Source organism: Diabrotica undecimpunctata, chromosome 4 (genome assembly GCF_040954645.1).
Source record: "Diabrotica undecimpunctata isolate CICGRU chromosome 4, icDiaUnde3, whole genome shotgun sequence".
NCBI classification, from domain to species: domain Eukaryota; kingdom Metazoa; phylum Arthropoda; class Insecta; order Coleoptera; family Chrysomelidae; genus Diabrotica; species Diabrotica undecimpunctata.
The window spans coordinates 27,032,030-27,058,966 of record NC_092806.1 but is presented as its reverse complement, the minus strand read 5'-3'; the positions used below and the strand labels follow the sequence as shown (position 1 = coordinate 27,058,966).

Sequence of the window (26,937 nt, the reverse complement as noted above, 5' to 3'; positions counted from 1 at the left end):
CTCTTCTTCATCAGCTTTTCCCTTTTCAGATATCACCGTTCCTTACTCTTCGTCGTCACCCATTTCTGTCCATCGGGTCTTCTTCACCTAAATCTTTTTCTCCCAAGTCCTCCCAAGTCCTAACAGCTCTATCTTTCATCCCACATAATTTTTATTTTTACATCTAACATGACTAAACCATTGCAGTCTTTGTTCTTGAATCTTTTTTAAGACTGTAGTCACCGCGGCTCTTTCCCTTAATAAGGTCGTTCCTGATGCTATCAATTCTAGTCTTAGAAATGTAACAGCATCCACCGTAACATTTTCATTTCAGCTACCTCCATCTTCTTTTGCTGAATCTTCTTTACAGGCCACACTTCACAGCCTTACACCAACGCAGGTCTCGCTACACTCTTGTATATTCTGCCTTTCAAGCCCTTCCCCGATTTTTCGATCAGAAAGTATCCCGCTCAGTGTCCCGTACCTAATGTCCCATTTTCCGTTATGTAGCCAAGGTATTTAAATTCTCTTACTCCTCCTAGTTTTTCTCCAAGCAATTCTGTCCCCAGCCATTCTTTTACCTCCTAACCACATATACTCCGATCTCGATCTGCTAATCTTAAGTATATCGATATATCGATATCATCAGCAAAGAGTATTGACCAAGGATCCCCTTGTCAGTACATTCATAACAAGATTAAACAGGTATTTGTAAGTAAGTTGTTAAAAGTTGAAGGTAAGAACTCAAGTTCTTACTTTGGTGTACGCTCCTTCATACATATCCTTCACGAGCATTTAAGTACTTTTCAGGAACCCATTTCTCTCTCATACATCTTCATAACTCTTGTCTAGGGACTGTTTAGCAACTGTGTCAAAGCAAACAAAACATCCATGTCCTCCTTCCTGGCATAAACCCAAACTTTTCTTCTCCTATCGATGTCTCTCTCCTTAACCTTGGCTCTACGGTTCTCTCCCAAATTTTCGTTGTGTGTGACATGCTTTATCCCTCTACAGTTCTTACAGCCTCCTTTATCTTTATACAATGATACCATCACACTCTTTCTACGTGCATCCTACTCATCATTTACCTTAAAATATTAACTCCTTTCTCTCCTAGAGCCTTCCAAACCTCCACCAGTCAATCAGGTCCTACTGCCTTACCATTCTTCATCATATTTAAAGACTCAACAAGCTCATCTCTCGCTATCCCCTTTATTACATTCTTATTTAAGATCCCGCATCATCTGTCTCTCATCTGATGTTCTTCATTTAGCAACTTTCTAAAGTAGGAAAAAACCCAAAGTCCAAAGTTAGTAGGAAAAACTAATAAAAGGTTAGTTAGTGCAATATTTGTTAAATTTAAAAACAGGAGGGCATGATGTACATATACTGTTGAGGAATCGTTGGAAAAATTCTAATAAGGTGTTTTTACGAAAAAAAAAATGTCCTTGTTTCTTATTTCTATATATGAATATTATTACACTTCTTTAAAATCTTCTTTTTCTTCTTCGTATGTTCGGTTAGGTTACGTTAAGGCCTGTTGTGTCTGGTCTGATTTAGCAGTATTTGCGATGTTGACTGCCAGCTACTTCTCCATCTTTTAGGGGGTCTACCTTGTGATAATTTACCTTCTGGTGTTCCATCTCTTACTCTTTAAAATAAATTTATTCAAACACAACTTTAACACAATGATAACTATAAACTTCAAAATCCTAAGTACTACTTACTGTTACTTAAACTGTCAACTTCTTGTGTTTATATACATTTTCTGACATTCTGGACATTACTAAAAATTTCGGGATTTTTCGATGACATCTCGATCATTCTAGATTTCTTTAATACATCTTCTTTACATATAAATATCAGTAGAGATAGTGCAAACACTCCTGACTACGGCGCAGTAGACGAAATTTGGTTTACAATAGAACCTTTCTGCCTTTATGTGAATTTTGACTCCCCCTTCGCGCAGCTCCATGGTCAGGAGTGTTTGCACTATCCTTACCTATAAATAATAATAATTAAACAATAAACATTGTTGTCTTATAATGGGTTTTGTGCTATTTTACTAAATAATGATTATTTTTTTCAGACGCTGTCTGTTAGTCTAAGAGTTAAGGTATGTACCTATATTCGTTTTTCTTTTATACAATTTTACTATTTTTATAAAGTTCATTGACAATGTAATTACATCTTTTAACATGAAATTTAATTTGATGTAGACAGACTACAAAAATTCCTAACCTGTATATCTTATACTCTCGGACCCGCTAAAAGTGTCATGCATCTTACGATAAACCAACATACATCTTTTCAATGACAATAACCGAGAAGTTGACCACTGCAGCAATTCCAGAAAGAAGTGAACCCACCAACAATACTTTGTAGTGTTCGTGAGTGGGCGACTGTCTTTTTGTTTTTTATCTTTCTTTACCTTTTTCTTTACCATAACAAACTGCCGCAACTGCTTTGGGATGAAATATATTGCGGTCGATGTAGTTCTAAGTTGCGGAGAATTTCTTCGTAAAATAGTTTATTTGTTTCAACTTCCGAAATAAAAATATAGAAGATTTATTTTACGTTATAAAACTGTATTTATGTTAGATCTAAAGATGTAGAAAAAATCTATATGAACATAGTTTTTGTGTACTCATTTAAAAAGCACAACTTTCTTGCTAATTTATGCATGGTGCCTGCAGTATTAATACATTAACACTGTTGGACTTTTATTGTCATACCGTTGGTATTTTATTCACACGTGTGCCATTAAAATGCAGTAAAAACCAGTATCAGACGTAAAATGGGACGCAATAAAGCGATTTTGCTAACTACACGTGCTTATCCTTGTACATAACTATTATACTTTTATTTTTGAAGTGAGGATAGATTTTAAAAGGTTAAAAAACTGTATTGCAACACCCCGATTGCAGTTGCTCGTTTTGTGAATGCTCATACTCAGGTCGAGTGTAAATTTATAGTACAGGAATGAGTGCTATCAATTGAAGACAAGTGACGAAAAATATTAAATACCAAGTTTCTGGTACTGGGAGCCCGTTTTCTTTTTGTTATGGGTACGGTATTTTCCTAATCCAAAAAACTTTGTCGTTTATCCTGACTTGGATCGGTAACCAATTTCAGCTGAATATTTATGCAATCAATAGTAATATGCAACCAATACCAGTTGAATTTCCCAGGAAAATGCATTGATCCTCTTTTTTAAACCACGAATGAAATAATAAAAAGTACGTAAAACAAAAGGATATAAATGGAAGAAAAACATTTTATAATATGTATGTAGACGATGCAGTGCTAGTAGCAGACAACGACCTTTAAAGACTTTTACAACAATATAATAAAACAGCCTTTTCAACACGATGATACCCGTTTAAAAAAACATTAGAATTTAGACCAAATCAAGAATATGACAGCACTAACTGACAGCTATATCAGGGCAGATAATGCAGAAACTAGACCAGAAACATCAAAAACTAAAAAACTATTGTAAACTCAACACAAATGAAGATATTTCATACAATAGTTGGACATAAGTCATCAGTAGAACACTGGGGCGTGGGCCCTCAGAGTCACCAATTGTTGGCATTAACAAAAATAATTATGCTTATGTAGAAAATAAGTATATAAACGAGAAAACGGTACAATGTAATCTAGATATTAACCTGATTCTAGTTATCACAGCCAATATTACAATTACAGTTATTAGAGGTAAGTCCAATACGACTTACCTCTTAACACCGATGATGCCTTACTGAAATCAGGTAAAATGTAAGGATAACTTAACGTCTAACCTTCACTCTCGAATGGTTGGCGGGATATTGACGATTATAGTATTCTACGCCCTACCATAAATAATACATATTTTCAGATTATTATAAAAGAGGAAGTAAGTAGGGGAGAGTGGGGCTCCTTCAGACAAAAATTTGAACTGTCTATCACTCTAAATACCTCACCAAATAAAGAAAGAAAATATTAATAAAATACATTGTTCACCCAACTTTACTTGTAAAAAAATAAAAACCACTTTTTCAAAAACGTCTGAAGGTGCCCACTTGGGGGCACCTTCAGACGGGGAATTGGGCAGCTTCAGACACAATTGGAAAAATGACAACCTCATATAGATGTTTTAGAAATTATTTATTACAATATTTAAAACTATATTATGATACTTAATCAAACCCCTAATGCATATTGAAGTCTTCCAATGAAACTGAAAAAGACAACTGCTCAGAAGGAGTTGGCCAAAGGGCTACAATTTCTGATAAAGAAGCACTAGAGATATCTGGTACGATGAGGTAGAAAAATTTATAATTTACTTTAGATGACATTCTCAAAAATGAAATTTAAACGTCCCCATCATCACATTTACCAATGATTCTCCCAACATACACATCTTTTTGTTTTACAGTCCCAAATTTAACCAGCCCAAAATCTTTAATTTTCAATTCACTCCTGTCAGAATTTTGCTGTGGTTCTTCTAATATTTTATCATCAGAGTTTTTGCCATTTTCATCATCAGTTGTCTTTTCATTCTTCTCATTTTCAAAAAATTAGTTTTCTTTTCGTAGATTTAGTACGTTCAGCATTACAGTTGGTGTTTTTCTTTGTTTTTTTATTTATCTGTTTTTCTGCCAGAAGAAGCTTTTCTGGGTTGTCAGTTATTATTCTGCTTTTCCCCTTTTCTCTTGGTTTTTTAAGCTAGTATTGAGTTTCGATTTTGGATATCCTCGTATCTCCTCAGGACTTAAATAACAGCCAGGCTGTTGAGAGCGCATAGTCGTAGAGTTTTGGCAGCTTGATGTTGATGGAGTTATTGGCTGCTGAAAGTTTTCGCTTGAAATTTGAGGAGATGAGGGTGGTTTTTCAGGTTCTAAAGTTGGTTGACTTGCAGCTAGTTGGCATGTTAGAGATTCATCCGGAAGAGTTTCGTCTGGAGGATTAGGTCTCTCACTGACCAAACTGGGAGCAAACATATGTGCCTGTCAACTGGAAATATTCCTGTTTTTTGAAAGAATTTATAATGCTCTGTGGTAACATGGCACGGCCATGTGCTATTCCAACACATGCGGCCACGTGATCGATTTCAAAACGTGGCCTGGGTCAGACTTCAACATGAATCATGAATCAATTGCAGCATTATAATATGTTTTAAAAGGTTTCATCAATTCCACATCCAGTGGTTGCATCATGTTGGTACAATGGGGTGGAACTGTTAAAATGTGCACGCCATTAGCTCTTGCTAGTTATATTGCCTATATTGACAAGACAAGTGGCTCTCATGATTGTCGCAAATTAGAAGCATTCTTCTTTTTTCAGAGGAACCTGAAAATTTTATAAAGTGCTGCATCACATTAACGAAATTGAAAGTGGTCATCCAACCTGAATGATGAGCCAAACCCAAGGTCCTGTTTGGTGCTCCATTTATCATGTGGCTCTTGAAGTGCACTCTCGGAAATACTAGAGCAGGATGTATTGTATTTCCAGCTGTATTTATAAACAAAACTGTAGTAACCAGAGTTCCTCTCTCACCACTTACTGCAGCTGCTACTTGTTTTTGGCCTTTTTGTGAAATCACACGAAAAGGTTGTTGGTTAGTTTCAGTTTTTGTTTCATCCATATTCCAAATCCTGGATGAGTCACAGAGTTCTGGGTATCTTTTGATTAATTTTTCGTAATTATTAAAAAAAGCATTCACATTATGTTTGTTAAAGAAAATTGCACGTGCAATACTGCATCCTTCTGCAGCACGGAGAGATAATCTTGGGTGGCGTTTCATAAAACCGTATAGCCAGTCCTTTCCTGCCATTCTTGGAGCTTCCAGTTTTTAGGACAGTCAATATTGTTCATTTTGGCCATCTCATGTGCTAATTTTTGAGTTTATAGATTGTTAAGACCATAAAACATTTTTGAACACTTAATGCCTCAAGGTCGTCTTCCTGTTTGTCAGTAAAAACCTTTCTAGTATCGTTTCTTAATTTTATATCATGTTCGCCATCTGAGTTGTCCCTAAACTTCTTAGCGTACATACCAACAGTCTGATATTTTAATCCAAAACTTTTAGCAGCATTTCTTATCGATTTACCATCTAGGATGGCCGCTACACATTCTTTCATAGATTCGGCATCGAAATTTCCTTTTGTTTTTTTTTCTTCCTATTTCTTACCATCTTCAAACAATCTCCAACAAAGAGAAACCCTTTTTAAATATATATAACTTTTAAGCACGTTATTTCAAAAAAGGTGTCTCTATTTTCCATTGCGTTTGTCTGATAGTGCCCCATCCCCATACCCTTTTGTCTGAAGGTGCCACACTCGATGTGATCAGACTAAATGTAAAAATATAACCTAAGAGTGCCACAAATGTGAATAGTACAGGTTATACAGCAATAAATGGACTTAAAACTGGTAGCAATGTTAATTATCCTTCCTATATCCAAGTCTTATCTTCTAATAAAAAACTCATCTTACCTTCAATCCAAAAATTTGACTTTCAACCACCAAAAACTAACTTTTCACTTTCTACAGACTGAACTACAATAGTGTGAGTAGTGATGGAATGTTTTGATGTTGTCAATCTTGCCAACCCGAGTCCTTAAATTTACCTACAATATCAATGTCTGAAGCTGCCCCATGTCTGAAGGAGCCCCCGTCTCCCCTACTTACAATGAATTGCTATTTAATTATTTAAAAATAAAGTGTCCAAGATTCCACATAATGCTCATTAATAATTAGAAAATCAAACATTCATTCGAATAACACTTTTAACACTGCAAATTTTGCCTACTTGTACACAATCATAGCTATATATTTCTAATCAATAAGTGGAAACAAATAAGTCTCCAAACAATGTTATCAAACTTTTGAGACAAAGTTTTTTGACGGCTTATTCATTTTTGTGTTAAATTCTACCGTACTACAGTAGGCGGGTTCAAAAAATGCATCACGATTTGTTTGTTTTTCGCCGAGTAGTAGCACCGTGTATGCAATCGACCGGTTAATTTCACGTTATACACAAACATGCGACGAGCACAAAATCGGTTAAAAATATTTGTTATTTGTGTTTCGACAACCAGAATGTTCGTTGTGTTGATTTTCCGGTGATTACGGAACGTGAGCAGCGCCTAGATGGGGAAGTCGATTAAGAATTTCATTAGCTCTAGAAGGAAAAGCTGGGCTGATGATGAGCATGATTAGAGATCGAGCGTTCCCTCGGGAATCGAAAGGCCGACTAAGTCCCGTTGGGAAAATTTGCAACGGCAATTTTCAGTAAAAATGTTGACTTTATTCAAAGTTGCTTGTTAATTATTTGCTTGCTTAAACAAAAATATATCACCTGGAAATTAGATTATTGTAGAGAAGTAGATTTAAAACTTTTTGCTAGTATTCGAACAGATTTACTTCTTATTATACGATTATTTTTGATACCACAAGATTTCCACGGTAAAGATTGCTTAAAAAGAAATAAATTCTTTGTATTATTTTTAAATAAATTACATTTTTAGATCGGTACTATAAATTCCAGATAGTGAAATCTTCGAAAAAATCTGCTCATTAACAAAACTGCAACGATTTATGCAAATGTTGATTGCGTTGCGTGAGTCGATGTTGGTTTAATTAACACTAGCCAAAGAGTTACTTATCTCGTTTTCCCATCGTTTTGACACTGTCCTCTTTTATTCGGTTTGTACCAACACACCAACCACCGCGATTCGCCGTTTTCTCAAACCCGTTCTCGCATGTATCGATTTAACTCGAACTAACTAACGAGAAGTTTTATTTGCGTGTTCCTTAATCCCCATCAGGGACGTCCTCAGCGACTAGATGAACGTATACTCCCCAGGAAACTTTCAGGCAAAGAGTAAATAAGCAATTTAAATTTTAATGGATCTGCACAAAACGTTACTTTTGGCAAATCTGATATAAATTCGGTGTTTTATTCTCTATTGGTTTTACTTGTTATCCTCTTACTCGATTGTGGAATTCTTCAATTCACGTGCATGTGGTTTTTTTATAGTCGATTTATAAAAGTGTCTACAATTCATCTTATATAGATTGTCATACCGATAGTTACTTATGCTGCGCTGGTTTGGTGGAGCCAAGAAACGCATCAAAAGGCAATAATAAAGAACATGGGCTCAGCATATAAAGATTGGCGACCGACCTTACTAATCATTCACAGATTTTAATGATTGGAACAACGCAATCCATGAAGATGCCCACAGATATTATGTGCAAAACAAGAGAACTCAAACTAAATATTATCTTAAATGAATGTGAGTTGACGCAAAACGAAATCACTGTCAATAGCTTTCGAAAATGCCCATACAATATTTCAATATTACCAGAAGCCAATTTTTGTGCTCAAGAGTGTCTAGAAAAACCCTCGATTCAGCCAAAATATTAATTTATTGCCTTACATATATAGCCAAGCCGCACCTAGAAGGCTCTCAAGGCTACGACATGAGTAGGTAATTTGCAATTGGAATTGCAGACAGTTCTCTTACAGGACATAAAGCATTTGTTGGTAATGGGATTGCTGATAGTCTTGCTCAGAAATTAGCTAGTGCCTATTTTCGCTTCTGAGCCATTCTGCAGCGTACCAACAATCTGAATAGTGGAGAATGTCCGAAAATGGGAAATGTACTCAGTGTTGCCACAGAGAAAACATTCCATGTCAAGGGCAAACAAAAAGATTTAGATTTCGAATTACAGGTATTCTCATTGGGCAGTGCTCACTGATATATCATCTCTATAGAATAGGCAAATTGGACAGAGCACCATGCAAATTCTGCGAAATTGCAGAGAAAGTGACCGAATATATTTTCTGAAACTGCAGAGCAAATGTTCGCCAACGTGTTAAGATCTGGAACAGGTCTCTTTAGAACCTGGGTATTTAACAAATATCTCTCCTAAATAGATAATAGGCTTTCTTAGAAGCCTAGACCTGTTGTACTAAACATATATGTAGGTTATACTCAACAGATCTGTCAGCTTAAAGTGTGGAAATTTCTACGAAGTCAATCGACCTCTTTGAAATCTACAATCGATACTACATCTCTTGTCCATTTCATTTTCCATATTTTATTGTTGCTTCAGCGATTCCCTGTATTAAATGAACTATTTGTCCCAATATCTTTATCCTTCTGCTATGTAGGTGAGAGACTACTTCTCTCTGCCAGTTGGTTGTGAGACCTTTGTACCAAACCCTGTCCTTTCGTTAAATTTCACCAACATGTCCTGTGTCCAAGACAAAAGCCAGCAGCTTTCTTATCCGGAGGCGGCTTATGGTTTGTCTTGACTATACAATTTTAGAATAGTTAGGTAGAATGCAAGTTTAGAATTACTGTACACTTATAAAGTTACAATAAATATTATATTTAAAAACTTTTGTAAAAAAAAATCGTTTTTTTTTTCATTTTTTACGTATTGCCCTTCTCCGTACGCGACCGGTCCTGTAGGCAATGCACCTTTCGCGATTCTCGTTAGCCCGAAGCCAATTCGACCGCGTGTACCTGTCTTAATTTATTGATTTCTTTTAATAATAAAAGCCGTAGGTAGTCGCCCTATCGAACTAGAGAATCTCTAAGTCAAAGAGTAGGTTCGAAAACATTTATCAAGTAGAATTGGACTCGCGTATGTGGTCCTTTCTTCTTATAAAGCCACGGTCAACTGCCATGCCGTGGGTAGAATATTATGGAACTGTGACATATAGCATTACCTTTTCTTTAAGTTAAGTACCTCGGACAATACAGCTTTCGGACGATAAAGGGAGATTTATATTGGATATATCACGGGAATACTCAGTCTTACAAACCTTATACAGGTTTTATTATTCTTGTATTACATACATAAAGTAGATGGATGTGCATGCCATATTTGTAAGATTGCAATATAGTGCTATATTAGTTAAGTTTAAGACATTTATATGCGCAGACGGTGAGAATTAAAATCATTGATGTGTTTATGATTATCCTGAGTATACTTGTTTAAAATCGTTTCAAAATATTTTTATTCTATTGTTTCAAAATATTTCTATTCTATGTACATATATGTAAATTCTTAGACCTAAGTTTTAATTTGCCTAGACGGCAACCCTGTCAGCCCGAGGCAAAGGCATTACAAGTTTATAAAAGTAGTATGTTTCCATATGTTGCCATAAGAGCAGACAATAAAGAACGTGTGAAGAGATTTCATTTTATAAGTTATTTCTTCACCCTATCGACCAACTATTTACCACCACGATTAACCAGCGACCAGTCAATTTCATTCAACAATTTAAACATACAATTTTTTGGTCATTCGTAGCCGAATTCGGTGGTAAATCTTAACAATTTCAATTTTTAATCATCAATTTATTAAAAGTAGAGCAAAAGTTTCTATTAGTGCATCTGTGCCTTTCAACCCATCAGAGAACGGGACAGCGAGTCAAAAGAACGTTGACAAACACGAAGCGGTGTTCCTGTGGCCAATTTGCTGAGCGATTGCAGACGCGCATCCCTGAAAAGCTGTAAGTCTGTTCCACTTATATACCATCTTAAGATAAATCCTACCCTTAACCCTTATCGCAGTGCTATTTATAGATTCTGGTATTTCAGACTTTTTTGATCTTTTTGAATTTGCATGGTATTATAACTTGTCAGATTTAGAGATATTTACGAACATTTCAATTAAAAAATAAATAATGTCGAGCTCAGATATTGCACAATTAATAAGAAATAGAGGTTCTCTTAAACGTAAATTAACTTCATTAACAAATTTTGCAAATAAAATAATTGATGGTTCACTTAAACCGACATTAGGCGATGTAAATATGCGATATAAAAATAATCTTGAATTATTAAGTCAATTTGAAATTATTCAGCAATCTATCGAGGAGAAATGTTCGGACGATCAATTAGAAATTCATTTTAATGAACGTGATCCATTTGAAAATCATTTTTATACAGCAATTTCATATTTAGAGGAATACATAAACAATTCTTCTCCGGTAATAAATGTCACACCTCAAAATGTAGTTAATCACGATCCACTTCAAAATTTTCTTTTGCCGAAAATCAAGCTTCCTACATTTAATGGTGAATATGAGCAGTGGCTCGAATTCAAAACCAATTTTATAAACACTATCGATTCAAATTCATCATTAAGTGCAGGTCAAAAGTTTAACTTTTTAAAAGCTGCGTTGGAAGGTTATGCCAAACGAACAATAGAAGGTTTTACTGATTCCCAAGACTACCATGCTGCATGGAATATGCTTTGTGACAAATTCGATCGAAAAAAGTTTCTAGTAGACACCCACTTAAAATCTATTTTCAATTTAAATTCGATACATAAAGGCACATTCATGCAATTCAGAGGGTTAATCGATGAAGTTTCAAAGCATTTATCATATTTAGAAGGAATGAAGCTCACTAAAGAGTCTCTATGGGATATGACAATTATTCATGTTGTATACAATAAATTAGACAAAGTAACTCAAAATAAGTGGAAAGAATATCACACTTCCGTAGAATTGCCTCACTTAAATGAATTTCTTGAATTCCTTAAACAGAGACAAGATATATTACAATCTCAAGAAGAGCCTCATTCCTCCTCAATGATGACCGTTAAAAGTCACTCTGGGTTTCAGAAACCTCTACAATCTCGATCACAATTTCATTTATCAATAAATCAAATTCAGTGCAATTTTTGTAAGAGTGATCATTTAATATATTCTTGCCCCGAATTTTTAAGATTAACAATTAATGACAGATGGGAAAAGATTAAATCTTTAAAACTTTGTCCGAATTGTTTACGTTTTGGTCACTCCAAGGAAAGGTGCAGTAGCGGATCATGTCGTAAGTGTAAACGTAAACACAACACTTTATTACACCAAGATTATTTTCGTTCATATCAAAGTCAAAACACACAGTCAAATGCATACAACAACAACAATAATCAATACAATTCACGAGACACAATTCAATCAGTAGGTGCTCATAATCATCCAAATGATAGTGACCAGGTGTCACACAATTCACAAGCAATTTCTCACAATATTCAAACAATTTCAGTCCCAAATCAACAATGTTTAGTTACAGACAGAGATACACAATCTAATATAATTCTGTCGACAGTAACATTCAAAGTTAAAGACCAAAACCATCAATTGCATCAATGTAGAGCTCTGCTCGATTCAGGAGCTCAATCCCATTTGATTACCGAAGAGTTTGTCAAACGGTTAGGGTTACCATTAACCAATACCGAATTAGCTATTATTGGTATTAACCAAGTGGTTTCTACTTTAAAAAAGAAAACTTCAATTACAATTTTCTCAAACAAAAATAATTTCCAATTTCAATTATCTTGTTATGTAACACCATTCATTTCAACTATTCCGTTACAACAATTTGATATCTCTACAATTTCCATTCCTCAAAATATCGAATTGTCTGATCCTACTTTCAATACTCCTCAGAAAGTTGACATGATCATAGGTGCCAGTTTGTTCTGGGAACTGCTATTAGATGGTAATATTAAATTAGGAAAACATGCACCAGTGCTTCAAAATACCAAACTTGGGTGGGTAATATCTGGTACTGTAATGAATGCGATATCAACGTCGTTATGCAATTTTTCACAATGCTTTATACCAGAAGACAATCAGTTACGTAAATTCTGGGAACTCAATGAGATAAATGAACCTATGATGTTATCAAAAGATGACGTCCAGTGTGAGGAACTTTTTAACAAACACACTCAAAGAAATGAAAACGGTCAGTTTGTAGTGAAGTTGCCCTTCAAATATTCTACCGATTTATTGGGAGATTCAAAAGAAATAGCAAAAAAACGATTCATATCACTCGAAAACCGATTCAAAACTCATCCTCAATTTTATCAATTATACAAAAATTTTATACATGAATATATCGATTTAGGTCACATGACCAGGGTAGAAAGTGACATGGTCACTGAACCAACTTATTTTTTTCCCCACCATGGCATATACAAGCCTAGTAGTCTGACTACTCAACTTAGAGTGGTCTTCGATGGATCAAGTCCAAGTAGTTCTGGATGGTCTCTCAATGAGTTACAATATGTTGGACCAAAGGTGCAAAATAACATATTTGACATTTTAATTAGATTCCGACTATACAAGTATGTTGTGTCTGCTGACGTTAGTAAAATGTATAGGCAGATCCTTATACATGATGCACACAAGCCCCTTCAACAGATCCTGTGGAGGGACAACCCAGCAGATGAATTTTCAATTTATCAATTAAACACCGTTACGTATGGTTGTACTAGTTCGCCATACTTAGCAATAAAATGCATAAATCAATTAGCAATTGATAACTGTAATACATTACCGACAGCTTCACAGACAATTCTTAATGATTTCTATGTTGATGACCTAGTAACGGGTTCTAACGACCTTTCAGAATTACAAACCCGATGTAAAGATATTTCAGACATATTAAAATCAGCACAATTCATACTTAGAAAATGGGTTACAAATAATCCGAGTGTTCTCATGAACATTCCATGTTGCGATATTCCTAATGAAATTTTAAATTTCGGTGAACACGAAAGCTGTAAAACCTTAGGTGTACAATTTAATAGTAACAAAGACATTCTAAATTTTAAAATATCTTCAATTCCACATGATAATTCGATTACTAAGAGAAAGATATTATCTATCATTTCACAGATCTGGGATCCTCTTGGTCTTCTCTCTCCAGTAATTGTACTTTCTAAACTCATAATTCAGAAATTATGGACCCTCAAATTAAATTGGGACGAAAAGGTTCCACATGACATTTATATTAAATGGACACAATTTTACAATCAATTGTCCCAACTCAATCAATTAGAGATTCCTAGGCATGTTCTTGGATCCAATCATTCCATACTAGACATTCATTGTTTCTGCGATGCATCTCAAGATGCTTATGCAAGCTGTATATATTTCCGAAGCATAGATGCAAGTGGCAATTATCAAAGTCATTTAATTTGCTCCAAAAGTAAAGTTGCACCATTAAAGCGACTCACCATTCCCAGATTAGAGTTATGTGCTGCTCTACTGGGAGCACAATTAACGGCCCAAGTTGTCAATGCCAGTTCACCATCAGTACCGATATATTATTGGTCCGACTCTCAGATAGTAGTATGTTGGATAAAAAAGGATGCTAATCAGTTACAACAATTCGTAGGCAATCGCGTCGCCAAAATTCAACAGTTAACCAACAAGGATGATTGGTATTATGTTAATACTAAAAAAAATCCTTCAGACCTGGCTTCCAGAGGAGTTTTACCAGAAGATCTAGCTAACCGTGAATTATGGTGGAAGGGGCCAATTTTTCTACGTGGTCCTATAGACAAACCCGCACCTCCTGCAATGTCTGAAATCGAACTTCCTGAACAAAAGGTTAAAAGTTCGATGTTATTGGCTACCCATTCGGTACCACTCTTTCTATTCTCTCGATTTTCTAATATTTCAACGTTAAAACATGTCGTTAGTTATTGTCTTCGATTTCGTAATAACGCGTGTAAAAAAAGGTCAGAAAGAACGATAGGCCCTTTAACTCTTTCCGAAGTAGAAGAAGCATCATTGCGGTTAATAAAACTTGCACAATTGGATTCATTTGCGGAGGAAATATCTATTTTAAATTCCAATAAACCATTACCAATCAAACATAAACTTTCAAATCTTACTCCATTTTTAGATGAAAATCATGTATTACGAGTAGGGGGTCGACTTAGATTATCTGGATTAGACTTTAACTCTAAACACCCTATATTAATTTCATCTAATCATCCTTTCACTAAGTTGCTATTTGAGCATAAACATAAAGTCCTATTACATGCAGGTCCTCAACTCCTTCTCTCATCAATTCGACAATATTATTGGCCAATTCGGGGGAGAGACCTTGCAAGAAAAACGGTAAGAAATTGTCTTACTTGTTTTAAATTTAAACCTACATTTGCCAGTTGTCCAATGGCCAGTTTGCCCGAAGCTCGCACAACCCCATCACTGCCATTTCAGCACTGTGGCATAGATTTTGCAGGACCATTTTTACTAAACAATAAATCGGGTAGGGGAGCCAAAGAAATAAAAGGTTACGTTTGTGTTTTTGTATGTTTTTGTACCAAAGCAGTTCATCTTGAACTCATTACAAATCTCACAACCGACTGTTTCCTATCCTGCTTGAAGCGTTTCATAGCTCGACGAGGTATCCCCAATGACATTTATTCAGATAATGGATCCACTTTCGTTGGAGCTCGCAATGAACTTAAACAATTTGGTCAATTTCTTTTAAAAAATAATACTTATATTCACAATTACGCTATTGATCATAATATAAATTGGCATTTCATTCCACCGTATGCGCCTAATTTTGGCGGTCTTTGGGAGGCGGCAGTTAAAAGCATGAAACACCATTTAAAGAGGGTGTTACTCGACAAAAAACTTATCTACGAAGATTTTAATTCTCTGCTAGTTCAGATCGAGGGAGTCTTAAATTCTAGACCTATGTTTGCACTCTCTAATGACCCAACTGACCTATCGCCACTTACTCCTTCCCATTTCCTGATTGGCCGTCCTATTTCAACCATTCCCGATACTGACTTAAGCACAATCCCGATAGGCAGGCTCACCAACTACAAAACGATTCGTCATATGTATCAACAATTTTGGAATCGTTATGTGAAGGAATACGTTTTGCAACTGCAACAGCAATACAAATGGAAAGAATCTTCGTCCCATTTGAAGATTGGAACATTAGTGTTAATTCGCAGTTACCAACAACCACCATGTAGATGGCCTTTGGGACGTATTATTAACTTGCATTCCGGTAAAGATAAACTTTCAAGAGTGGCAGAGGTAAAAACAAACAATAAGACTGTTATTCGCTCTGTTCGTCATTTGTGTCCGTTACCAATGCAGCAAGAGAGTGTTAGTGATAGTATTGATACATAAGACTTTATTTATATTTATAATCTATTTTGAAGGTACCCTTCAACGGGGGAGTTTGTTTAAAATCGTTTCAAAATATTTTTATTCTATTGTTTCAAAATATTTCTATTCTATGTACATATATGTAAATTCTTAGACCTAAGTTTTAATTTGCCTAGACGGCAACCCTGTCAGCCCGAGGCAAAGGCATTACAAGTTTATAAAAGTAGTATGTTTCCATATGTTGCCATAAGAGCAGACAATAAAGAACGTGTGAAGAGATTTCATTTTATAAGTTATTTCTTCACCCTATCGACCAACTATTTACCACCACGATTAACCAGCGACCAGTCAATTTCATTCAACAATTTAAACAATACTGTCTTATATTTTTGTTAAAATACCAACCATTTTTGTTTCCGGCAATTCTGTTTAGTTTTTTAAAATATTTTCTTTAGGGTTGTTAATATATATTCAGGTATTCTACAGTATTCACTGCCTTCCCTCGTTTAACCGTTTCCATCTCTCTCTGTTGTCTCCATCGTTTAGTCTTACTCATGCGCCTCTCTTACTCATGGCGTCGTCTACTTCGTTCCTCCAGGATCTTCGGGGTCGTCCTCTTTTCCTCCTTCCTATGGGGCTCCATTCGGTTATTCTCTTTGGTGGAAAGGGTAAACTTTGTTGCCAAACTATCCACATTTAAGAGAGGCGTATTTGAACACCTAATTGCTTCAAAATATTTATAAAGGACCACTGAAGCAATAAAACAATTAAGAGGTATTTTCCTTCGATTTATTTACACAATAGACTTAAGGGCTGGTTCAAACATTGACAATTATCGCAATTCTGATAGTTACATAAAGAGTTATACAAATATTAGCTTTACAGTGAGTGCGGGGAGGCAGTAACAGATATACATGAAATGATAAAATTGAGAGAGACCAACTATAAACGTTTTAACACAAAAAACACCGGGTTTACAAGCGCATTTATCTCTTACGCACCACGCACTTTTCGGGATCACACACAACCGGCCTTTACTTGCCGAGAGGCAAATTGGCACTGTCTGTCTTAAGTTACATAACGAGGGGAGGACGGGTCCCTGATCTAGGAAATCAGTCGCACACACGTTAACACGATAGCTGCCGACCTGAGCGCACAATTTGATAAAATAACTATACTACGATTACACTATTATACAGGTTGTTTTTACAACACTCTTTATCCAACTGCTGTCGCTAGTTCTTCTTACGTGTCCATACCACTTTAGTCTTTTTTGTTCTATATATGTTAGTATGTCTGTTTCTATTTATTGATGTTCTTTGCTTTATTTCGTCATTACTTCTCCTATCCATTCTTGTTACTCTGCGGCATCTTAGCAGGCATTCCATCTCTGTTGCTACTATCTTACTGCTGTTTTTCTTATTTATAATCCAATTTTCAACCCCATATGTCATAATACTTCGCACTAATGTTTTATAAATCTGTGTTTTTGTCTTTATATTTAGGTGTCTATCCCACCATACTGAGTTAAGTTGTCGGGTTGCTGTTCTTCTGTTGTAAACGTGTTGTTTATTAAAGGGTTTTTAAGAAAAGACGCTAAAATTACTCCGAAAAGCAAAGCTACAAAATGCTTTTTATATATTGAATCTTAAAAATGTACCACATACGAGATCAGGCATTACATAATATGTATTTTATATGCAGAAATAAAGAATATTTCTAAATAAGACAGATGAAGAAGAGCTGGCGAAGAATATTAAAATGAAGAATAGGAAGTTTTTATTGAAGAAAATAGAAATCGAGGATATCTTAGTGATATAATAGACGATTAGAACGCATAAGGTGAGCTTGGAAGGATAAAAAGGATGATCACATTTCAAATAATCCCAAAGATTCATTTTTTGAACTCAAATTGAAATAATCGCCATGTAATAAGAGCAATGTTAATGTTTTTGAGTGTGTAATGATGCTGACGATGATGACGCTTTTTTTTTTCGGAAGCCGTTGTTATAACTGATCGTAATCTGCATTACATCTTCCATTTTTGTAACTTTCTGGCTCAAGTTTTTAGTGGGACCGACGGCTTTACGTGTCCTCCGGTGCACGGTGGCAATTTGGTAAGCCAGTACGAGAAAAGGCGGTACTTAAATTGATAACTTCGTATAACCAGGTTCTTTTCGGCTTTAAAGTCGTTAAAGGAGCAATTAAACCCATATCAACTTAACCAAGACTTAGCAGATATTCTCTGTAGTGGTTATCTGTTACTACTGTAGCGTTATCTACTTTTAGGACACAATTACAAGTAGTTGAAATATCTGTATATTCTGTAGTTCTCCTTGATCAGTAGATAGTTTATTTGTTTTGTGACTATCTGATATTTTGTAACTATCTGATATTTGGTTACTATCTGATATTTTGTGACTTATTGTAACTTCTATGTGTTTTGGCTTGTTCCAAAATGGCGCTTTCAAGGTGCAAAAATTTCTCCAGCCAATTATCTACCTTATCTGGTTAAAGTTAACCATTGTTATTATGATGTGTGTTGTTTTGGTCAGCAATAATGACATTACGATTCATTCATCGAATAATTCTTCTACTGTACTTCCAATTACAAGTTATTTTTATAAATTAATTAGATGTTGTACATATACATGTAACATATTTTTATTGCATATAAATATATTTTATGGTAATTTAAATCCATGCACTACACAGCTATTTGTTCTAAGATTGTCAACCTTTTCGCGCTTATGTTTTCGTGAACTTCCGGTGTTGCCAAATTTGATTTACCTGAAATATCGCTTATATTACCTACTGTCGATCTTGATAATCTTCTATTTGTCAATTTTAGAAACCGTGTATAGTTTAAGATTCCATTAATTTTCGAAAAATATTCCTGACACCAGCTATCTAGGAAGTTGCTGTCCACCTGTCAAACCCAAACTCGCATCAATTAATCACGAAAATACATTAGCCGACTCCGTAGCTTTTTCTTTTGTTTTTTATTTCGAGAAGAGTTAATCATATTTGTTCGGGATGCTAAAAGTTTGACTGTGTTTTCATTACTAATAGCAAGGCAAACAAAAACAAAAAAGTGTGCTAAGAATGAAATTTTTTTTAGTTCTTTTGGTCGGGCAGCCAAACTTTCAGGTAGTATCTTTATATCTAAGAGGTTGACTTAATTTATTTTTGTCTACTTAATATAGTGAATTCTAAATAGTTTTGTAAAGAATTAGTATTTAGAAAAGAAAAGACTTTTTTTTATTTATTATATATTTATACATACAAGGTGGTCCAGAATTATGTACATTAATTTCTAGAGCTCATAGTATGTCCAAAAATAAGGGTACTTCTTTATGTACACTTTTTTATAAAACTGAATAATAAGGGAGATACAACCCTTTAAAGGGGTGAATTGAAATTCTTATTTTTTCAAATATCTTCCAAACGGTTTTGAATACGGAGTTCATATTTTGGGAGTGATTATAAGACATTAGGATAATTAATTTCATGTCACCACCTACCACATCCTATATTAATACAGGGTAGCTTTGGAGGGTAAGTGGGGGTTATTGCGTCACATGTTTTTTAATTTTTACATATTTTAAAAAAATATTTTAAAAATCGTTTTCTTAGACTTTTCTACGCAAAAAAGGTGCTCTTGTAATATTTCGATAGAGATCACCGTTTTCGATTTATTTAAACTCGAAGGTATACATGTATTTTATTGTAATCGTTACATTTCTTAATATTCATCAAGTATGCTTTGGAATTGACACTTGTGTTAGCAACAACACTTTAATTTCAAGTAGTCTATGGATTGTCAGTGACGATTAATAACAATTAAATTATTTTATCTACACTTTTATTGTACTCGACAGTGAAATTTGTTTAACACGTCTCTTTTGCTATATTTTTAAATTTGTTTGCCCGCAATATGGCACACTATTCAAAATTTGAGATGACAGACATACTTTTAGTATTAAGGGAATGTTCTGGAAATGCTATTGCCGCTGTAAGACGCTACAGAGAAAAGTATCCGAACAGAAATATTCCCAATGCCAGGACTTTTGTAAGTACTGAACGACGACTGAGAGAAACCGGTTGTTTTCAAAGAAGGAATACAACAAATATCGGATGCTGTAATAAATGACCCCACAATAAGTACACGCAGGTTAGGATTAAGAACGAATATTTCTCATCAAAGTGTTTTAAGTGTTCTGCATCAACAGCAATTACATCCTTGGTACTATCGACAGGTGCAGGAATTGTTACCTGACGATATGCCACTTAGAGTTGATTTTTAGGAAGTATTGCAAAATAAAGTTCAAACTGCACCAAATTTTTTAAGCAACATTCTGTTTACAGACGAGGCCACATTTACAAAACAAGGTATGTTCAATTCTAGAAATATGCACTTCTGGGTTGAAGAAAATCCAAGGGCTACAATGGAAACTCACTTCCAACACACGTTCAAGAAAAACGTTTGGGCAGCTACTTTAGGAAATAGTTTCATAGGATACCTCATCTTTCCCGGAAATTTAAATGGTAACATGTATTACAATTTTCTAGACAATATTTTACATGATATTTTGGAAGATATTCCATTACAAATACGAAGAAACATGTTTCATGCATGATGGTGCTACACCACATTACACAAGAATTTGTAGAAGGTGGTTACATGAACATTTCCCTGATAGGTGGATAGGCCGGGGTGCGGATGCATCGATTCATTGGCCTGCTCGTAGTTGTGATCTTAATCCAATGGACTTTACAGTATGGAGTTATTTGAAATCAAAAGAATTTGTAATATTATTGCCAACACAAGTGTTAATTCCAAAGCATACTTGATGAATATTAAGAAATGTAACGATTACAATAAAATACATGTATACCTTCGAGTTTGAATAAATCGAAAACGGTGATCTCTATTGAAATATTACAAGAGCACCTTTTTTGCGTAGAAAAGTCTAAGGAAACAATTTTTAAAATATTTTTTTAAAATATGTAAAAATTAAAAAACATGTGACGCAATAACCCCGACTTACCCTCCAAAACTACCCTGTATTAATATAGGATGTGGTAGGTGGTGACATGAAATTAATTATCCTAATGTCTTATAATCACTCCCAAAATATGAACTCCGTATTCAAAACCGTTTGGAAGATATTTGAAAAAATAAGAATTTCAATGCACCCCTTTAAAGGGTTGTACCCCCCTTATTATTCAGTTTTATAAAAAAGTGTACATAAAGAAGTACCCTTATTTTTGGACGTACTATGAGCTCTAGAAATTAATGTACATAATTCTGGACCACCTTGTATATTTTTTTATTTGAAGTCAATTTTTTTGTAGTAGATAATACAAATATAATACTTAAAAAATGAAGGTACGGGGCTATCTTTACTTGGCTACAGAACAAATATTCCGGACGTAGGTCAAGAGAAAAAAATATATATAATAGATCAGTTAATAATTTAGCGTTAATTGATGTTACCAAATCAAAACTAAATGAAATTGTTTGTCAAATTAATTTAAACAATTGCCTGTGAATGCTTTTCACAAAATAAACTTCTTCTTCTTAACGTGCCCTATCAAGTCCCCTTGACGTTGGCGATTAACATGGCGAAACTGTCTCTGTCTTGAGCTATTCTAAAGAGTTGCTCAGCTTTCCTCATTCCTGTCCACTCCCTGATATTCTTCAACCAAGAGGCCTGCTTTCTACCAATTCCTCTGCGTCCTTCGATTTTACCCATCATAATAAGTTGAAGAATATTATTTCGGTCTCCCCTTACTACGTGTCCAAAATAGGCCATCTTTCTACATTTGATGTTATCAAGCAGCTCGCGAGCAGCATTTGCTCTCTCAAGGACTGCCTCATTTCTCAGCATAGCCGTCCATGGAATTTTTAGTATACGTCTGTGCAGCCACATTTCAAAGGCCTCCAGACAATTAATGGTGGATATTTTTAATGTCCATGCTTCGACACCGTATAAGAGGACTGACCAAATGTAGCATTTTAACCATGCGCTTTCGAAGTTGAAGTTGCAAGTTATCATTACAGAAGAAAGACTTCATTTATAAAAATGTCGTGCGGGCTATCTCGATTCTACGTTTTATCTCTTGATCTGGATCTAGTTGTTCAGTAATATTGCAACCAAGATAATTAAAACTGGACACTCTTTGAATTATATGACCATCAACATATAATCGTGCATCTTGATGTGCTAAACGGCTAAACACCATGTGTTTTGTTTTTGAACAGTTTATGTTTAGGCCAAACTCTCTTCCCACTGTATCAATGGCATTTAAAAGGCATTGTAATCCATTCAAGTCATCACTTAAAATAACTGTATCGTCTGCATATCTGATTGTATTTATCAGAATTCCATTAACTTTTACGCCCCATTCCAAATTATGCAGCGCTTCTTTAAATATTCTATCTGAATATAAATTAAACAAAATAAACACTGCTTTAAAAACAAACAATTCATTGAGTAAGCACCAAAAATAATTAAGGTAAAGATAACAAAAAACCAAAATTCTTTAGAAGATTACTTGTGATATATGTCCAAAAGTGTATATAGATCAGACAGGTCGAAGTTTCGTTAAACGTCTATATGAACACAGACCTAGTTTAATTCCACAAAATCATGAATTTGATCAAAATTTATATATGATAGATGTTGTAAGTTGTTAAGGCTCCTGCTAATCAAACTTGCTTTAAATAAATTTGCTAGTGATAAAACATACTTGTATTTGAATTCATATTTCTTGTGAAGCCAATCTTTAAACGAAAAATATGTCAAGAATGGAAGAAATTTTTTTTACATTTTATCAAATAGATGCTGAGAATTTCATGGATACAAAAAGTTACCCACGATGAGGTATTTCTGCACATGAGTAAAGAAAAATAACTGCTAAGCACGATCAAAGTGAGGAAAAATGATGCTTGGGCCATGTGTTAAGAGGTGAAAGATATGAATTACTCCGAATCATATTAAAAGGTAAAGTGCAGGTAAAAGATCAGTAGGAAGACGGCAGAACTCATGGCTGAGGGCCCTGAGAAGATGGTTTGACCGCTCATCCACAGAAATTTTTTGTCCAGCAGTTTGCAAAGCTCCAATTGCCATTTGTATCGCCAACCTTCTAAAGGAGACGGCGCACTAAAAAGAAGAAGCCCATTCGAGTCGCTGTGTTTTAATGAACGTTAGATGTCTGGTTTATTACAGAGTTGGTATAGTTCAGCGTTATATCTTTTGCGCCACTACCCTTGATCGTTTATAGCTCTTAATGTATTTGAATGTTCCTAAAGGCTTTCATCCTTCTGCCTTATATGTGGGGATCGGCTTCAGCGGTGTTTTGTATATAATAATTTTAGTTCTTCTTTGAATGTTTATTGAGTGGAATCGTTTCTGGAGTCGTTAGTTTGTCCTAAGGATATAAAGGTGTTGTTTGGGGGCCATAAATATTTTGGATATTAGGCAAATTAGTGCTTAAACCAAATTTTGGGGAAAGATGACAAAGAGATAGACACAGAGAGCGATTGAAGGATTGTATATATTTATTTCATTGTATAGAAAGTAGAAATTAACAAACAACACTGAATTGGATTGAGTTGTCGACAGCTATATTAGTAAATTTAAATCTTTAACAACCCCATTGGAATATGCTTTAAAACAATTAACCATTTGACATTTATAACAAACATAAATTTAAGGTTAAACAATACAATCCATTGGAGCTTTTCATTTGGTTTTTAACCCCATTTTTTCTCGAAAACCATAAATCTTTAAAATCTCTATTAATGGCTTTTTAGTATGGGTTATAATAAATTAATTTTGTCTAGAGCCTAAGCCTGAACCCATAAATCTTCGGTTATGTCCATGGCAACACAGTAGTATTTCATGTTATAGCCATTAAAACATCTGGATACACCAAAATACATACCGAAAACGATCGTTAAAAACTTTAGTGTTTCCCTAGCAATTTCCTTTTGTAATAAAAGACGCACAATAACGAACTTTTGTGTAATTCGAATCATTTATGGTAAAGCTAATTAAGTTAATAATTCAAAGGTGTAATTTGGGTAGAAAGAGTAGGTGTTTAGCGGAGAATATTGTATTAACTTAACCGGACAGGGTATTGATTTCCGATTTGTATAAGTATTTGTCGTGGAATAAATCTAACGCGAGGCACAGTGGCATACCAATACAAGAGACGAAATAACTCAAATTTGTTTTTTTAATCAATATCATACGCAGTTTTAGGTTTTGCTTAATAGTCCGGTTTTAGGTCGCGGCATATTATCGTGCACGTATAGTTTCCGGCACGTAGCGTTTCCACTCCATCAATTGGGCTGCGCGTTCACATTTTCATACATAGAACGTTTCAGTTTGGTTCGGTGAAGATATGATCTCGCTTCTCTCGGCAAAAATTATGTGCAATTGCTCTTCTACTTAACGATGAAGAATGAAAAACTGTGTTAAAAAGAAGGTTTAAAGTACATTCAATGTTAAAAGAAAGAAAGAAGGAATGTGAATACTGGACTTTATACAGAGAATTAATTGATGACGATGAAAAATATTATTGATATTTTAGAATGAATAGGATTCAGTTTGAATATGTTTTAAATTTAATTTCACCTTCAGTTAAAAAACAAAATACTACATTTAACGAAGCCATACATATCAAACCAAAAAGTATTTTTAAAAAGAAGAGATATCACTTGCGTACAAAAGTCCTACTTGTTTATCACTTCCGTGATTAATTGTCACAAAGCAATAAAAACACATGCATAAATGACAAAATAGCCTCGAAAATTATTTTTTTAAATACGCTGTGTCAAAATCAAACAAATATCTAAATAAACAAGGGGAAAACGACGGACATCTAATTCACATTATCCTTACCAACCGGTTACGACTCGTTACGTAGCCGTCGGCATCAGTAAAATATTGTTTTCGAATATACTGAACGGAAACGTTAAGTGTCTGAAACGCTATGTTCCGGACAGTGTGCGTTGTTCATATTTAAAACCATTTAAATTATATTTTTCGGAAACTAAACGCTATGTGCTGGAAACGCAACGTGCATGATAATATGCCACGACCTTTAACCTTTTATCAGTTTTCCATAATTTCTTGCCTACAGTTTTTTTTTTATTTTTCTTTAGTGATTTATCTTCTATTTGTCTTGTTTGTGGTAGGTATATTTACTTATATATTTTACGTTGAATCTGGATTACTTTTGGGATTGAAAACAACCAAGAATACACAAAACCTGTAATTGAAACAAGAAAGAAAATAAAACAGACCCTAAGTTTCCTAGCATTGGCTACGAAAATCTAAAATGAAAACACTAAATATAAGAAAATATCAACCTAGGGAAAATTAGGTGGGATCAAATAACACAGGAGGGGGAACATAGAACGATAGATAAGGGAGCGAAGGAGGAACTGGGCCCAACGTGTAACAAGAAGGGAGAACGATCGAGTGGTCGAGATTGTAAGAGACCGAAAGCCAGCTCGCTAAAAGCATCGGAATAGCAAATATTATTAAACAACCCAGTATACACTAGTCCTAGACCTAACATAAGAGAAAGCAGGCAGCTTTCTGCTTATAAAAGAAAGACTATAAGGAATTTTAAATGTATTTTATATAATTGTAATAGAAAAATAAACCCTAGTCCTTCAAGGCCTGTTGAACTTTATAAATAAATAAATAACTATACATACCCGAGTTGTCCTTGTTAGGGACCTGCCCTAACAAGAACATCTACACGAAAACAGTGGTATTGAAGACATTATAAAACACATAGCCAAAATTAAATGGAGGTGGGCAGGACACGTCGCTAGAATGAAGGATAATAGGTGGACCAAAAAAATCTTGGAGTGGAGACCGACAGCGGATAGACGAAACCCGGGAAGACCACCCACAAGATGGACTGACGACATAAAGAGGATTTGTACCAACTGGATTGCAGCAGCGCAAGATATATCTGAATGGAGGTTTTTCGAGGAGGCCTATGTTCAGCAGTGGACGACTATGGGATGATGATGATTATGATGATGACCCGAGTTAATTTTCATAAGTGCTTTTTAAAAGTTAATACATATTGTCAGACAGTCGCGCCAAACATTTTGTTTCTCTGATAGCATGATTGCAGATTGCTCTGATATTCGTTGCTTTATTACATTGCCCTAACCTGGCCAGTCAGCAATCTTACACTTTTGGCCAAGAAACGCATAAGCGCTTAATACTTAGGACGATTAGAACTAGAGAGATTAATTTCACTAAGGCAAAGTCGTTTGATTTATCGAACATTAGTAAATTAGTTTGTATTTTGAGAACGATTTCCGAAGTGAAAATTGAAACGTCAATAAACGTACTTTAACCTTTAATTGTGGCTTATTCCCATTTAAATAGTAATTTCTTTATATCTATTTTGGGACCATAATTTTGATTGATGTTATTGACTTACATGTAACTCTTTCTCATCATTGGCACGGCGGACCGTGTCGTCAGCGTATCAAATGTTATTAATATCAAATGTTATTCCCTTCATTCTTATTTCTATAGAAAAGATCGATAACAGTCTTTTTTTCAGACAAAAACAGAACCCAGTTTCCTAATTTCTGTTCCAAGTTACGCCTCTGGTAAAAGGAAACATTGTATATTTTAAAACGACTAGTAAAGGAACATTTGGTTTTGTGGTCTTGCTTATTTATTCGAAATATCATTAACGAAGCAATTAAATTTTAATGTGTCGTGTTGTGTTGTGTGTATGTGTGTTCACGAGATTTCATTTAATTTCTTGAGTCTCGTTTATAAACAAAAAGAGGACTTGTGGAGGTACGAAATAAGCCAGAGATAATTTCAGCAAGCGCTAAATTGCAGTCGAGACAATTAATGTATGGTTTGTGCAACTAGATTAGGGAGGAATAAGTGGATTAAGTCTAGAATGTTTTAGTTAAGAAAAAAGTATTAAAAGTCGATATATGTACGAGAA

General features: G+C 34.8%; 1 protein-coding gene across 2 annotated transcripts in view; it reads left to right on the top strand.

Annotated features, from left to right (window-relative positions):
* fz2 (frizzled 2) overlaps positions 1-26,937 on the top strand; it is a 162,101-nt gene that overhangs the window by 59,104 nt on the left and 76,060 nt on the right. Inside the window, exon 2 of one of the 2 annotated variants that reach the window (XM_072529179.1) lies at positions 2,069-2,095. The exons of the other annotated variant lie outside the window; for it this stretch is intronic. The gene's annotated coding sequence lies outside the window, so the exon portion shown is untranslated. The remainder of the gene's footprint in view (positions 1-2,068; positions 2,096-26,937) is intronic. 2 annotated transcript variants of the gene reach the window in all.